Source organism: Nycticebus coucang, chromosome 22, assembly GCF_027406575.1.
Source record: "Nycticebus coucang isolate mNycCou1 chromosome 22, mNycCou1.pri, whole genome shotgun sequence".
Lineage (NCBI taxonomy): Eukaryota > Metazoa > Chordata > Mammalia > Primates > Lorisidae > Nycticebus > Nycticebus coucang.
Genome location: NC_069801.1, coordinates 35368704 through 35383033, shown reverse-complemented (window position 1 = coordinate 35383033; position 14330 = coordinate 35368704). Strand labels below are relative to the sequence as shown.

The following is a 14330-nucleotide window of genomic DNA, read 5'->3' as shown; positions in this document are numbered from 1 at the left end:
CTTCTGATCTCCCAACATCCTGACACCTCCTTTATTTTGGAACTTCACAGCCATTACCCCTCTACTCACTGTCCACCCACCCATCCCTATGAGCTTGGGTCAGAAATCTATATCCCCAGCACCCAATGCATTCCTCCTCACACATACTATTTCTCAGTAAGTGTCACATGAATAAATGCACAAGCCAATAGAAATACCTACTCTTCTGAGACCCCCAAAGACCTTGGCAGGCTGGATTGCAACATAGTTGTTGAAGGTTGCCAGGCTCTGGAGGACTCTAATGGGTTGAAATGTCTAACCACAGAATGAGGAGGCAGAGCTGACGGGCCTACAAGACCAACATTAGTCAGGGTGTTGTTTCTGTGGCTTCTGAAACCCCCCCACCCTAGTGGAAAGACTAAGAAAGGTCCCATTCAACTTCTCTTGGCACTTCCAAGAGAAAGAATGGGGTTTGGATTGGCTGGGCCAGGGACATCTTTTCTAAAATAGCTTCATGCATATTCAACTACTCCCTGAAATAGTAGGATGGCTATTTTAAGCAGCTTCCACTCAGATGCCCACACATAATGGCATCTACCTTGAGCATGTAAACCAGTGGGAAACAAAGAAAAGGGTACAGGAGGGCAGTGTCAGGAGGCTTTGGGTGGTGTCCTACCACCCTCCCTCTCTCCTTGGTGTGTTTTTCCTCTCAGGGACTCTCTTACATGAAATTGAAAGGGTTGCTATGACAACTTGCCCAAGGAGCTTTCCCATCCAGGGTGACCTTACCCACCCGGAGCCCAGGGCAGCCATCCCTCAAGACATAAACTCCATACACATAAGTCAGTTACTTTACTCTCGAGAGAGTCCCTCCGTGCCCATTTCCTCGTGGTTTACACCCTATTCTAACTAGTGATTAGAAGGCCGTGGGAGGGCAGTCAAGCAGGGTGTTGAAGTTACAACAGATAATCCTGCTGGAAGGGTAAAGGGGGAACTCCACAAAGGCAATGTGTACTAACAAACGTCTATGGAAAGAAGCATCAGTACATACTGGTGCTGTTTGCCAGAGAAACAAAGATAAATAAGACTCAGTTCATGAAATGAAAAGGTAAATAAGTACTTTTAAGTATATTTATCTAAGCTCTAACTTTGTTTCCTGCCCCCTAAAGAGTCAAAAAAGTGCAATACGGTGTAATAAGTTCTGGGGTTGGAAATATAGTATAACACGTGCTGAGGTGAGGATGAGGGCAAGAGATTCACACGGGAAGCCAACAGTCTCTCTGAGGAGCTGGGAGGTGAGGCTTGAGAGAGATAAGAGCTTTCTTGTGAGACAGCAGGTGTGGCCGCTGTTCCAGGTGGCAGGCACAGCACTTGCAAAGGAGCAGAAGTGGGAAACAACACTGTTTGGGGAACCCCCAGCTCAGGGCAGCTGGGGCATGGTGCTGGGGAGGAGGAAGAAGGATCAGACGAGAGACAGGAGAGACCCTGGGGCCACGTCATTGGGACCTTGGAGGCTCTGACCTGTCAGAAGAGCTCTCTGTGGCCATTGCCCGTTTGGACAGATTCCTACTTACCCCAGTTCTTCTGAAGTTCTTCCTGTTCTGTGTTAGGACAGAACAGTGATTGGAAAAAGAAAACAAGATTATGGTCAAAATTGCACGGTTAGAAGTGTGACTCCCAGAATAAGTTAATAGTTCATTCTACTTTCGAAGGGGATGTATCCAAAATTTAAAATGAACTGGAAGGTTGGAAATCTGGACCCAGAAGGAGAGATGGGCAAGGGCCCTGGGCCTCAGCCAGTGTGGCCATGTGATTAAAAAAATAAATAAATAAAAAATTCCTTACATTTAATATGGCTGGATTTATATTAATTCTGTTGCCCCATAGTCACCCATGAAAAGTCCTTTTTTGTTCAGGACACCCTGAGAAAGGGAGGAAAGTGTGAGTTTTTAAACCTTTTAGAAAGACAGTCACTCAGAGGGACTAGATGAGAGGTGCAGGGGGAGCTGGAGGAAAGATGCTGGGCTATCTGGAAAACACCTGTTGAGCAAAGCCTGACCACATGTTTCTTCCCAGTTGGCTTCTTGGAAGGCTTCAGAAACACTAGCAAGAGTCCTAGTGCCTAGAGGAAGCCACATCTTTCTGTTCTGTTCATCCCTCACCGTTCTCCTTCTACGTGAAACGTCTTTATTCTTTATTCATTCTTCACTCAGTCATTCATCTGGCACTGAAATCGGGGGATCTGCGAACCCCCTGAAAGAATAAGAAAATGAGTGCATAGCCCATGTTCGCTTTCTGAAGAGAGAGCATCATAGCTTTCAGCAGATTCTCAAAGGAGCAGGTGACCCCAAAAAAGGTTAAAAACCACTGATAGAGATGGACAGTATTTATTTTAAATCACATGATTTTACCTTTTGGTAGATAAGCAGGTGAGGAAGTGCCAGGTGAAATTTCCAGTTCCATGCCAAGCTATCTCATTAATGAGAAGGCACCCGGGACTCTGCCATTGCCCCAGCATCTCTGCACACCTAGTGTGCTCACAGGCTACAGCTGAGCCAGGCCCGTGGCCCTCTGAACACTGAGGCAGGGGAGTGAGATTCCGCACCACAGGCTGCCTGGCTTCTCTCTCTTCCCAGCTTGCACTTGGCAGAGTGTGAGGCAGCCTTCCTAGTTGGTATAGATGTAGAAAGCTGGACAAAACTCGAGAAAGGAAAGAGCACCCAGGTTGGAGTTGCACAGGACTTGGTACTGAATGAGGCTTTGAAGAGAAGGGGCAGTTTATTGATCAGCTGTAAAAGTCAGGTTGTGTCACCTTGGCTGGTGAGCCTCCTGGAGCTTCTTGTTTCCCACTAAAGGCCACAAGGCTTATAAATGTCTTGGCCACAGTGTTGTGGCCACCATGGACGTCTCACACTCCATATTCACTGGCCTCCATGCTATTCCACAAACTTGGACTCAGGGTCTTTGCACTTGCTATTCCCTCTGCCAAAAGGGTCCAATTCCTTACTTTCTTGATGTCTTTACTTAAATGTCCCCTTTTAAGTAAAGCTTTCTCTAACCCCTTATTTAAAATGGCAGTGCCTCCTACTGTCACAACCCCCATTCCTGGTCCCCTTTTTCTACTTTGCCTTTCTTGATAGCACTCACCACCATCCAATGTGCCACTGGCTAGATATGATGCCTAGTGCCTGGAACATGGCCTGGCCCACAGTAGACACTAAATGAATAGTTCCGGAATGACTAAATTGATTCTTACCATGCTGCTGTTTACATATTATAATCTCATGTTTATCCTGCATTAACTCCTCAGGGTGGATTTTATTCTCCCTTTTCATAGATGAGAACCAGAGACTTATGGTAGCTGCAAGCACTTTCTGGGTTCTGGGGCCTCAGAAACTCTGCTCCCTATGTATCCCCATCCCCGCCCCTGAGGGCTTTGTCACTACCTTCAGCAGGGCTCCTTGAGCCACATTAAAGACTGGATCCAGTCATAGTTAGAAGGACACAGCAAACTCTCACAATCCCACTGTGTCCACATTTCGTATGTCCTGGAAGTAGTTAGGCCTGGAAATGCATCAGAAGCAAAGCAAAGGAGAAAAAGAGACAAGTTGATGGGGTTTTGATGGATTGCTACTGCTCACTTCCACCATTGTGTATCTTGCACACCAGGTCATCTTCCTGGAAGAGATTACTTCAATGGTGACTTTGCACTTTGAACATACAGTCTAGAACCAAAACATAAGCCCACAATGCACTGAGACAGCCACCAGGTCCTCCATGTACACGTGCCAGCCCATTTGCTTGTGGTAGAATGCACCGGTGCCCATTTTCTCCATAGTTACACACAACTCTAACAGACACCAGCTGGGACCATTGGGGACACACAAGGTGGCAGGGCAGGGTGGAGAGGGAACCATGCTACAGCCCCCACCCCTCCCAATGGTGCCTGCCTGTGCTGGTTACTGAGAATTACAAAGACGTGTATCATGTAGAAGGTGCCTTCGGGGACCTTAGAATCCAGCGAAACAAACATGGCATATCATTAAGTCCAAGTGCATTTAGTTATTCAAACCCTTATGTTGTTTCGAAAAGGATTCAAGGTAGAAACTGGGATTATGATAGAGTTAGTGCTGCAGTTGAGGTGGGGATCTGGGCTCATGAAAGAGAGGAGTAGTCCCATCTCTCTGGGAAGCTGAGCTGGGCATGGGGGGAGCAGCATGACTCACGTGGTGGACTCTGAGGAGCCCATGTGGCTGGAATACGGGGTCATGATGTCCATCCAAGGTATGTGCTGTGAGCTGGTCCTGCCCCTGAGGAACACACAGTGCAAAATAGGAGGCTGGGAAGCAAGCAAAGACTTGCATAATTTCTACAGCCCCCCTCCTCACTCTTAGGGACCTGCTCTCAGAAAACCCCAGACTACAGGGACGTGCAGCATTCCCTATTTTGGCCAAGGCAGATGCTCCTACAGGCTGTGGTCCTCCAGGCTCGCTGACCTTAGGCTGCACTCCCAACAGTCCTAGTGTAGGGTGTGTCTGCTCAGAGGAGTCACACTCAAACTGCAAGGTACTGTTCACAGAACATCCTCACATCCGGCCTTTCATTTGTTCCTCTGTGAAAAACACTGGGGTAGGGCCAGCTTTTGATGTATACGTGGGACCAGTGGAGGCTCAGAGACTCTAAGTCTAACTCCTGGGGAGGGGCCGAGCAGACTGGAATCCAGGCAGAGGGGGCTGAGGCCCTGCTCGTGTGAGCATGCAGCTGGGAGGACACACTAGGCACAGGAGCACATGGCTGTAAGAAAAGCTTCCTCCACCAGCCACGAGCTGTGTGCCCTCAGCTCCCTCCCTGAGCCCCAGGTTTCTTGTTAGTTAAAGGAGAATAATGACATCTGCTTTGTAGAGTCGTTGTGAGAATTAAATGGGATGATGAATGTGCACAGTCATTGATGTCAAGGGCCAATAAGTCTTAAGTGCATAGTCATTGGCAGGCTATTATCTCATGTAATCCTCTAAGCAACCTACAAAGTTGGTACTACTACTTCATTTTACAGATTAAAGAAACTGAGTTCAGCAAAGTTAATCAAAGCTCCCTTAGCCAGCAAAGGATGAAAACTGGCTTCAGCACCCCAGCTATTAAACATGAGAAGATAATTACACCTTCATCTCAATTCATTTATGAACATTTGGCCCATACAGGCCTGGCCACTTGTCAGGTCTATGAGGGTGACCCCACTAGCCCCCACAGGAGGGACGCACCATGAGACTATACATCAGGGAATCCCTGGAGACCCTGGAGAGGCCCAGTGAGCTTGACCCTGGAGGAAATGGCCAGCAGCTGTGGCCTTAGGCAGGAAGGGCTGCAAGGTTACCGGCACCAGGCAGAGCTACATGGCCAAGGTGGTTGGTGGCTTTGGACTAACAAGGTGGTGACCTGGAATCCAGCAGGCTGGGCTTCCCTCTCCCACTTCCTTCCTGTGCTGCCTTCTCGCTGAGTCACCTCCAGGAAGTCAGGGCGGTGAGGTGGAGAGTGAGGAGACCTGGGTCCTTCGCACCCCGTCCCTGCCTCACCTCGTGACTTGAGGCCAACCACTTCCCCTTGCTGGGGCTCAGTTTCCATGTTTGGCAAACAAGCAGCCTGACTAGATCTTGAGGTCTAACAAAGGGAATCTGCAGAGGGCAGTGCTTCTGGGAAATGAATTAGGATAGAGGATCCTCAGCTGTTAACCCATTAGACCCTTAGTCATTTGTGTTCCATGGAAACACCTAGAGCCACAGGCAACTTGCTGAGTTCTTCTGTGTCTTCTGTGTCTGAACTCTTCTGAGTTCTTCTGTGTTCTGAGTTGTTCTGAGTGGCACCAATAGGGGTGGGCCCAGCAGGGTGGTGGAGGGCAGGCCCTCCAAGTGCTGGAAGAAGGCTGTAGGGGGCAGCCACCATAAAGGCCTCCTTCAAGTCCTAAGCCTCGTCTAACTTAGCTCCATCTTCTGCCAGCCTCCTTTGATTCCTGTTCTCCAACTGTTACTGAGTCCCAGGCCCCAGCATAGGTCCAAGTAAATGCTCCCGCATCCTCTGTGCAGGTCCGTTCTCCTGGGAAAACACATAGACACTGTGGGTCTGCTCCCAGTTTCCAGCACTGGACCAGACAATAGCCTTTTATTTACTCAGACCCAAGAGAAGTAGTTTGTGCAACAGAAAGTTCCAAACCTGTTTATAAGACTTGTCTATAAGGACTCCATAGTCTGAAGTCAATGTGAATTCTTCCCTGCAGTGTTTAATTGTTAGCACCTCATACCTCCAGCTCAGAGATGCATCTGAGATGCTCTGTGGCCAAGAGCAATTCCCTTGGGTGGGTGGGGCAGAGTTTGTTCCAGGGCTGGGGGTTACCCAGGTAAGTGATAGAGTGGGATTATCTTATCCTTTTCTGCCACCTACCACTCTGGGGGTAGGGACATTAGAAGGGAAGAGTTTACAGAGCATAAGGCTCCAGACATAAGGCTCTCCCATCTGGGGGTGGGTTGGCTTAGTGTGGCTTCCAAGCCCTTCCTGGTGTGACCTTGCCCCCTGCTTCAAACTCAGTACGGTTCCCACCGGTCAGTGGGGCATCAGCCTCACCACTTGTCTCGGGTAGTTCCTCATCTGGCCGTGTCATTTCATGCTTCTGTCTTTGCACATTCCTCTTTCACTGGACCACCACTTCCTCTTATCTCCCATGTCCAACTTAGCCCTTGTAAAGTCTTACTCCAGACCCAGTTTAGATGGCACTTCTTCCAAGATGTTTCCCCTGACCTCTCCTGTCTTCCATGTAGCCATTTCTGCTATTTCATTGCTTTATAGCTCTCTGACTAGCTGCCCACACAGCTCCCTGAGCACCAGAACAGTTTCTCAGGCTGAGCCCAGGCCTGGAAGGTGGCGATGCTCCCTCAGTGTCTGGATGAACTCCCTGGAGTGCTGCCCTGGGTGAGCCTCCACACCCCACTCCTGAGGCTGCAGAGGAAACTGGATGGTGGCAAGACCTGGGGGATCTGCAGTCAAGTCCACTTAAGAGCTCTACCACTGAGAGGTCCTACATCACTTGTCCCTGGCTGGGCTTCAGATTCCCCTCTGAAAAATGGATTAATTTCTCCAGTTTGTCTAGAGCTGATGTTTTGTGGTATTTCTGTAAAGTCTATAAGGTTGCTTATGCGGAGTGCCCCAATATTCCAACCACAGGGCATTCAGTGGGATCCTTCCTTTAATCCACTGATCTATCTATTCTCTCAACCCTCCCGATGCCTACTCGTGGCCAGGCTGATTTGGGTGCTGGGAGTGCAGGGACCAATCAGACTTTGTACCCACCCTTGAGGGGCTCAGAACCTAGTGAAGGAGAAAGAGACATCTACAGCTTCGCCGTAAGCACAAAGTGCCATGGGAGCCAGGAGGAGGCCAGCAGTGAGCCACCAGAGAGGTGGTCAGGGAGGACCCCGAGCAGCATAGCTCACAGCTAGGACAAGCATGGAAGCTCTTGAGTTGGGCCAATGTCAGGAACAGAAGATGCGGCCTCAGCTGCTCCAGTGTACTGGGCTATGTAAATATATGTGCCTGGGTGTGCCTGTGAGAGAAAGAGAGATGTCACAGAGGGGGTTGAGCGGTAAGAAGTCCTAGACTGGCACAAGTTACATCTTCAAGGCCCATGGAGAAGAGCTTTCCAATTAAAGGCCAGGCTGATGGAGGCTGAGCTCCCTTGATTATGTAATAGCTAGGGAAATGTCATCTGAGAAAACATTAGAGGAAGAAGGGATGTGGCCGAGCAGGTCTTTGCCATTTTCAGAGGAGAACTGGGAGCAGATTTGTAAATGAACTGGGATTCATTCACACGTAGTCAGAAAGAAAATCCAAGCTGGGGCAGACAGTCCATATTAGGAGGAGAGGGACACATCAGTTGCAATTTTGTGGTAATGGAAGTGGCATACAACCAGACACAGGTCTGTCTCCCAGGTCTCCCCTCCCTCAAGTGCCACCACCAGTTGGAACACCCGCCCATCTCATTAGGGTGGTCTCTAGGGAAGGGGGAGGGAGGGGACAGGCCAGCTCTATACCCTTCTGGCCTGGAAGATGTGTGCTAGGTCAACTGTGTCCACGAAAGAACGTAGTACGAGAGCACCATAGACTCATGTGGGCAAGAGGCCGGAAGCTGAGCACATTTATAGTGCTTGTTAGCAAGAGAACATATTTCATTTTAGATCAACTGCCAGTCACCCTTAGGCTCCCAATAGTCATCTTGAACCCATCCATAAAACACACAGACCACTTCTCAGCTTCTGAGAAATGATAAGGGCTTGGGAATGAGATGAACCTTGAGCCTCAGTTTTTTTATCTGTAAATTGGGCATAATATTAGTACTACCTCCTAGGATTATTATTTTGAGGTTTAAATAAATGTGAAATGCCCATCCTAGATCTTGGCACATAGTAAACACCCAGGAATTGGTAGCTGTGATTATTTCCATGATACGTATGCTTCCATGAGTGATTTGTCTTATTTGATTTATACTCCACACGCTGTTTTTTAAAATTTTATTTTGTAGTAATAAGAACTCTTGAGATCAACCCTCTTAACAAAATTTAAGTGTACGACACACTATTGTTGCCTGCAGATACAATGTGCAGCAGCTTTCTCGAGCTTGTTCATCTTGCTTAACTGCAGCTTTAGGTCTGCTGATTAGCAACTCCCATACCGCTTTAAAAGATTTGGAATGCCCTCCATGGGGGCAAGTAACCAGCCTGAAGAACACAGAGCAGAGCTCAGAGAAGTTTCTGTGCAGAATTGTGAGCTGTGTTCCCAATCTTCCCCCTGCTGGAACTGAGACAGCCATCAGTCAGTCTGAGGAGAAGCAGGCTGGACTATGACCTTGGGTCTAAATTATATTTAAATTATATTTCTGGATGTAGCTAATATCCCGAATCTTTCTCACTATTTTAGCACTTCTGAGTGATACCTTGCCAGAGTTAGAGTTTGGAAAGGAAGAAGAGAATTGGATTTTGAGGTCAAGGCTAGGTGACTCCTTTGACACCTTGGATGTGGCTCAATACTGAGGGAGCCCAGGGGTGTCAGAAGCTTGGCCTGAAATGAATGGCCCAGTCTCAGGCCTGCTTCCCAAGATGGCCTACAGGGAAATGATTGTGTCATATCCTTGACTGTCTGGGCCTACATGGGCATCCCAGAGTCCAGTGTGTGCCTTGTGTGTGTCAGCCAGTGTCTTTTAGCAGGGGGATCCAACTTGGCTGCTATGAGTAAGAGGCATAGGGCACAGCCCACATAGGAAGCAGCAGCTCTGGGGTCTGGCAAGTGCTGGAACCTTAGCAAAGTGAGCTGGACTTACAGTTCTGATTAAGATAGCAGGATGGACCTCAAGTCAGGCCTCCAGAAGGTGCCCTGTCCCCTTAAGGCATTAGGAGAAGACCATGGCAGGTCAGCAGAGGAAAGCTCGGGGCACCCACAGGGAATGTGGCTTATGGTGAGAAAATTAATTCTAGCCCCAGATGGAACTGGGTTTCCCACATCCTCCAGGCCTGGGTATGCTGAACTCAGTGATGGGTGGAGCTGAGCCTTCAGGCAGCAAGCTGAGAGTTTAGAGCTGACACGTGCTTAGGGGAAGGAGTAACATTCCTTGTCTGCACAGCGCTAGCAGACCTACAGCTGGACATGGTGCCCATTGGCTGGTACCCTCAATTCCAAGGCAGTCCTCTAGCCCTGCCACTAGCCTCCTCCCAAAATTCATGCAGTTAGTCCCTGAACACTGACAGAGAGTAGGGAGAGACCAGGAGCTTCCACTGCAGATACAGACAAAAGCGTCCTACACACCTAGCTGGGGAGATGGGATCTGCCCTTCCCATGATCAGAGGTGGCCTTAGTGCCATGGAATGAGCACTGGACTTGGGTTCTGACAAATGCATCTGGACCCAGGTTCTGTTTTGCCCTGCTCTGACCCTAGGCACGGACCTTGGCCTCGAGGATCTTCAGCTCCCTCACTCACAAAACAAGGTCCTGGAAGGCCTGCATCATGGAAACTCTGGAAAACACCAGCATTAAATGCACAGCACATGGAGTTAGAGAGTGGATTTGGAGAGAAGAAAAAAGGGGAGAGGGAGGCTAGGCGCAGTGGCTCACACCTATAATCCTAGCCCTCTTGGAGGCTGAGGCGGGTGGATTGCTTGAGCTCATGAGTTCAAGACCAGCCTGAGCAAAAAGCAAGACCCTGTCTTTGCTAAAAATAGAAAAACTGAGGCAAGAGGATCGCTTGAGCCCAAGAGCTGGAAGTTGCTATGAGCTGTGACACCACAGCATACCCAGGGCAACAGCTTAAGACTCTGTTTCAAGAAAAAAAAAAAAAGGATTGAGGGGAGAAAGAACAATGTCTGCCAGCCTCTGCCTTCATGACAAGGTCATGACTTGAGCTCCTCTTCCTCAGGATCTTTGAGGTCCATCCTCAATGGAGCGTTTTCTCCCAGTGGGCTCTCCACACCTAACTCCATGCCTGGAAACATCGCTCTCCCCACTTTTTGCTGTTTCTTTGTCTTGATGCCAAACCCTGACCCCATGAACCCATCTCTCCCTAGAAACCTGGCCCAGCCATGGTGGTAGGAAGCAGAGTCCAGAATGAGCTGGCTTGGAAGCATGCTTAAGGGGCCCACGTGGAGCTACCCACTCTCTGAGATCAGGTACGGCCTCTGAACCAGAGATTTGTCACAACCTGAGCAGACACAAAGCTGGGCATGCTGAGCCTCGGCAGCCTTGGGGACCTGGCCTCAAGAGAATAGGGTAGTAGTCACAGTCACTGTCACCAAGAGTCATAGTCTCGGGGCCCAGGAGGATGGGGCTTCTCTCGAGGTTGCTTGGATAGATGGCGGAGGGGTGGGAGACAGAGGTGCTGGTGCAGACTGCATGGTGCCTGCTGCGGTGTGGTTGTGATTCCAGGGAAGAGGTGAGTGGGTGGAGAGGAACGAGAGTAGGAGGCCACTCCTGGGAAGAGGAAATGAACAGGGTTGTGTCTCCAGGCCCACAGGAATTCCACGCCCCTGGCCCAGAGCAGCTTCACTGATAACAGCTACCCCCTTGCTGGTGGGAATGGGGCTTCTAAGAGAGTGCCAGCCTTGGCCAGGGCTGGCTAAGGAGGGCAAGTTTGAGTTGGGGGTGAGGAGGCCCTGTGGGTCTGGTGGCCAGCTGCCTAATGCATTGTCGCAATCAGGCTCCTGACAGAGTGGCCAGCCGCTCAGCCTCTCTCTGAAGTGGAACATCCAGGTCCCAGTGGCCCAGGAGTGCAGCAGACACAGATGCCTGCCAGGAACAGGCTGTGGGGATCGCCGAGAGTAAACAACAGAGGAGAATCGCCTTGCAAATCACACACGATGGAAATCTCCCCCACAGCTGTGTCACAAAATGGAACCGAAGTGTTTATTCAGAGCAGCAGTTTTTGGAATTGCTCTTTGGAAGGTGATAGAAACTGTCCAACTTCTCCGACACCCCAGAAGGGAGGGGCATGTCCTGTCCTCATCCTGAAAAAGCCAACAACCAATTATCTGGGGCCTCCAGGGTCAAGTTCGGCCTTTTCATATTCCTGGCCCATCCTTTCAACGCTGTCCAGGGGAGATCTGGAAACCATTAACAGGCTCCTTGCCTTGGTGTCACACTACCGTTGCTGGAACTGCCATCCTGAGGGCTCACCTGAATGCTGGTGTGAAGGGAAGCAGACTCATCAGCCAGTCTCATGTCACTGGGGATGTGACAGTCATGGGCCAATGCTGGGTGTTAGCCAAACATTGACGTTTTGCTGGGAGGTTCTCACGTATTCCTCTCACTAATTGTTGGAAACAAGACTAAATATACTACCTTTCTGGAAAGGATTTCTGGACCTAGCAGGCTCATCTAACATTTATTAAATTCTCCTACCTACAAACCATTCTAGGCTCTTTCATTTGTTTTGTCTCATCCATCCTCTTGGCAGCCTTTGAGGTAGGCATCACTCCCCCATTTTATAGAGAAGGAAAGATAAGCCCAGAGAAGTTAAGAAACCATCTCCACATCACACAGCTGGTGCTTGGTAGAGCCATGATTAGAGCTGAGGTCTTTAACTTCCTTCTAGTGCCCCTTATCTTCTGTCACACCATTGTATTTCTCTGTTACTGCACAGGCTGGTCATGAGGATCAGATAGGATGACACATGAGAAGCATGATAGAGTAGTGCATGGCTCTCGGTTCATGCTTATTTTCATGACTAACTCAGAGATTGTTTAAGAAGAAAGGAGGGGTGGGAGGAGAGAGATTGAGTTCTGTTTCATGGTCTCATCTTACTGGGATGAATAGGTGGAGCTCAGGCATGGCTAGATCCAAGAACTGAAACAATATCAGGTCATCAGATTCTTTTTTTCCTATATTTCTTACCTTTACTCCGTTTTTGCATTGACCTCAGTTTCATCTGCTGCTTTTGGGCTTTATCCTCCACACAGTACCACATAGTGACTCTAAGGGACAGAGAAGTGCTCTGGGTCCCTCCTGGCTCCTGGCATTCACCATCCTACTAATGACCCCCAACCCCAGGGAGGCACTGTGATTGGCTCAGCTTGGATCACATGACGACTTCTGGTTGAATGGGCAGCAGTGTTTGGCCAGGCGGCTGGTTGGCTGCCATGGCCAAGGTGGTGGAAAGGGAAGACTGGAGTTGGGAGGACAGCTTTCTGAGGAATTCTTGCTGGAAGAAATGGAAAAGAAGATATTAACAGGACAGGAAAAAAAAACAAAACATGTTGCCCATTATTCTGGGATTGGATGAAACAGCTGAGTCAATGATAATATGATATGAAAACGTAAATTATTCTTTGCTGGCTTATCTCTTCAATCTTACAAATAAGGGAACCAAGGCTCCCAAGCACCTGTCAAGCCCTTACAATGACTTTGGGAGATACCTGGGGCCAGGATGTAAGTCCTGTTCTTTCCCTTCACCTTGTGTGGGGAGGACACTGTCCCAGCCATCACCAGCCTCACCCTATACCTCTCAGGGAGTGCTGAGAAAAACCTGGTTGACAGAGCTGGTGGTGGAAGGGAGGCAATGTGGAGTTAGATGCTGCTCACCCTAGGCAGTCCCTTGGCTGTACTCAGCTCACAAGACTCTGTGTCACTTCAGCTCTGTCACATTAGTCATGTGGCCTCGTTCTGTTCCCTGTCGGCTCCCTTACTCTCCCCTCCACACACTTCAGCCCCAAATCATACTCTGAGCATAGGGAATTCATGGGTGATGGTTGACATCCCCTGTCTCCCCAGGGCTTGTCAGGCTCTGAGAAGAGAAAGCACCTCACTAATAATACTGCAGGATGATCAGTTCTCTGATCCCAGAGCTTGACATTCAGAAAACAAATCCATGTATGGATTCTTCACGGAGCCGCTGTGGCAGTTTCTGGACATCCTATTGTAAGGAATGCATGTGTGGCCCCCTAATCATGACGGGAGGTAGTCATCAGAAAAAGAGGTTACACATGCCAAGAGAAGTTACAAGTGCTGGTACTTGGTGGGCTCACAGGAGGAAGTGTGTGGTGCTGGGGGGATGGATACAAGGGACCTGGTTAATTGAGGTGGGGGGAGGCAGGCTTCCCTAAGGAGGTGGCATGCAAGGGAGAAAGGGTTGGAGAGAAGTCAACTGTGAGAGGAAGGGATGTACCGGCAGAACGTCCCAGGCAGAGGGCAGCATGTGCAAAGGCCCTGCAGCAAACGGAACTGAGCTAAGACCCTGTGCGCCAGGTGGAGCAAGAGGGAGATGAGGCAGAAAGAGCAGGTCGGGCCCCTGAAGCAGACCCTGGAAACCATGTGAAAAGAGCTTAGTCTTCGTTTCAACAGCAGAAGGAGACCGTTGAGAGGATTTAAGCAGAACAGGCCTGGGGCCCACCAGGATATGGATTAAAGCCTGGAGTAGAGGACACTTGGGATACTTGTTTTGTACAGGGACAGAGACACCCATAGGAGGATGGGTTCTGTAAATGAGAAAACAGCAGAAAGCCTCCGAGGGGCCTTCTAGGCAACTTGTGCCTGCATTATAAGAATTCCATGTTCTTGAAAATGGGGTGAAGAGGATGGGGCCTGTGTTGGGAGAGGAGGGCTAAAGATGAGCCATTTGCTTTACCAGCACCTCTCAGGGCTTCTCACCTGCCATGCACATTGAGACTCTCAGGGAGACGGTGTAACAGGCAATGTTTTCCCAGCATAACTGACCATGGGAGGGGCTGCAGGCAAAGATGCTCCCCAGATGTGCTTGCGCTGAAAGGCAACTAGGTCTGATCTCAGTGTGAGGATTCTATCCTGGTGGCCTATAGTCAGCCTGGGATAAG

General features: G+C 49.5%; 1 protein-coding gene across 4 annotated transcripts in view; it reads left to right on the top strand.

Moving 5' to 3' along the window:
• Nucleotides 1-14330, top strand: part of HIVEP3 (HIVEP zinc finger 3) — a 523619-nt gene that overhangs the window by 360412 nt on the left and 148877 nt on the right. The gene's annotated exons all lie outside the window — the stretch shown is intronic.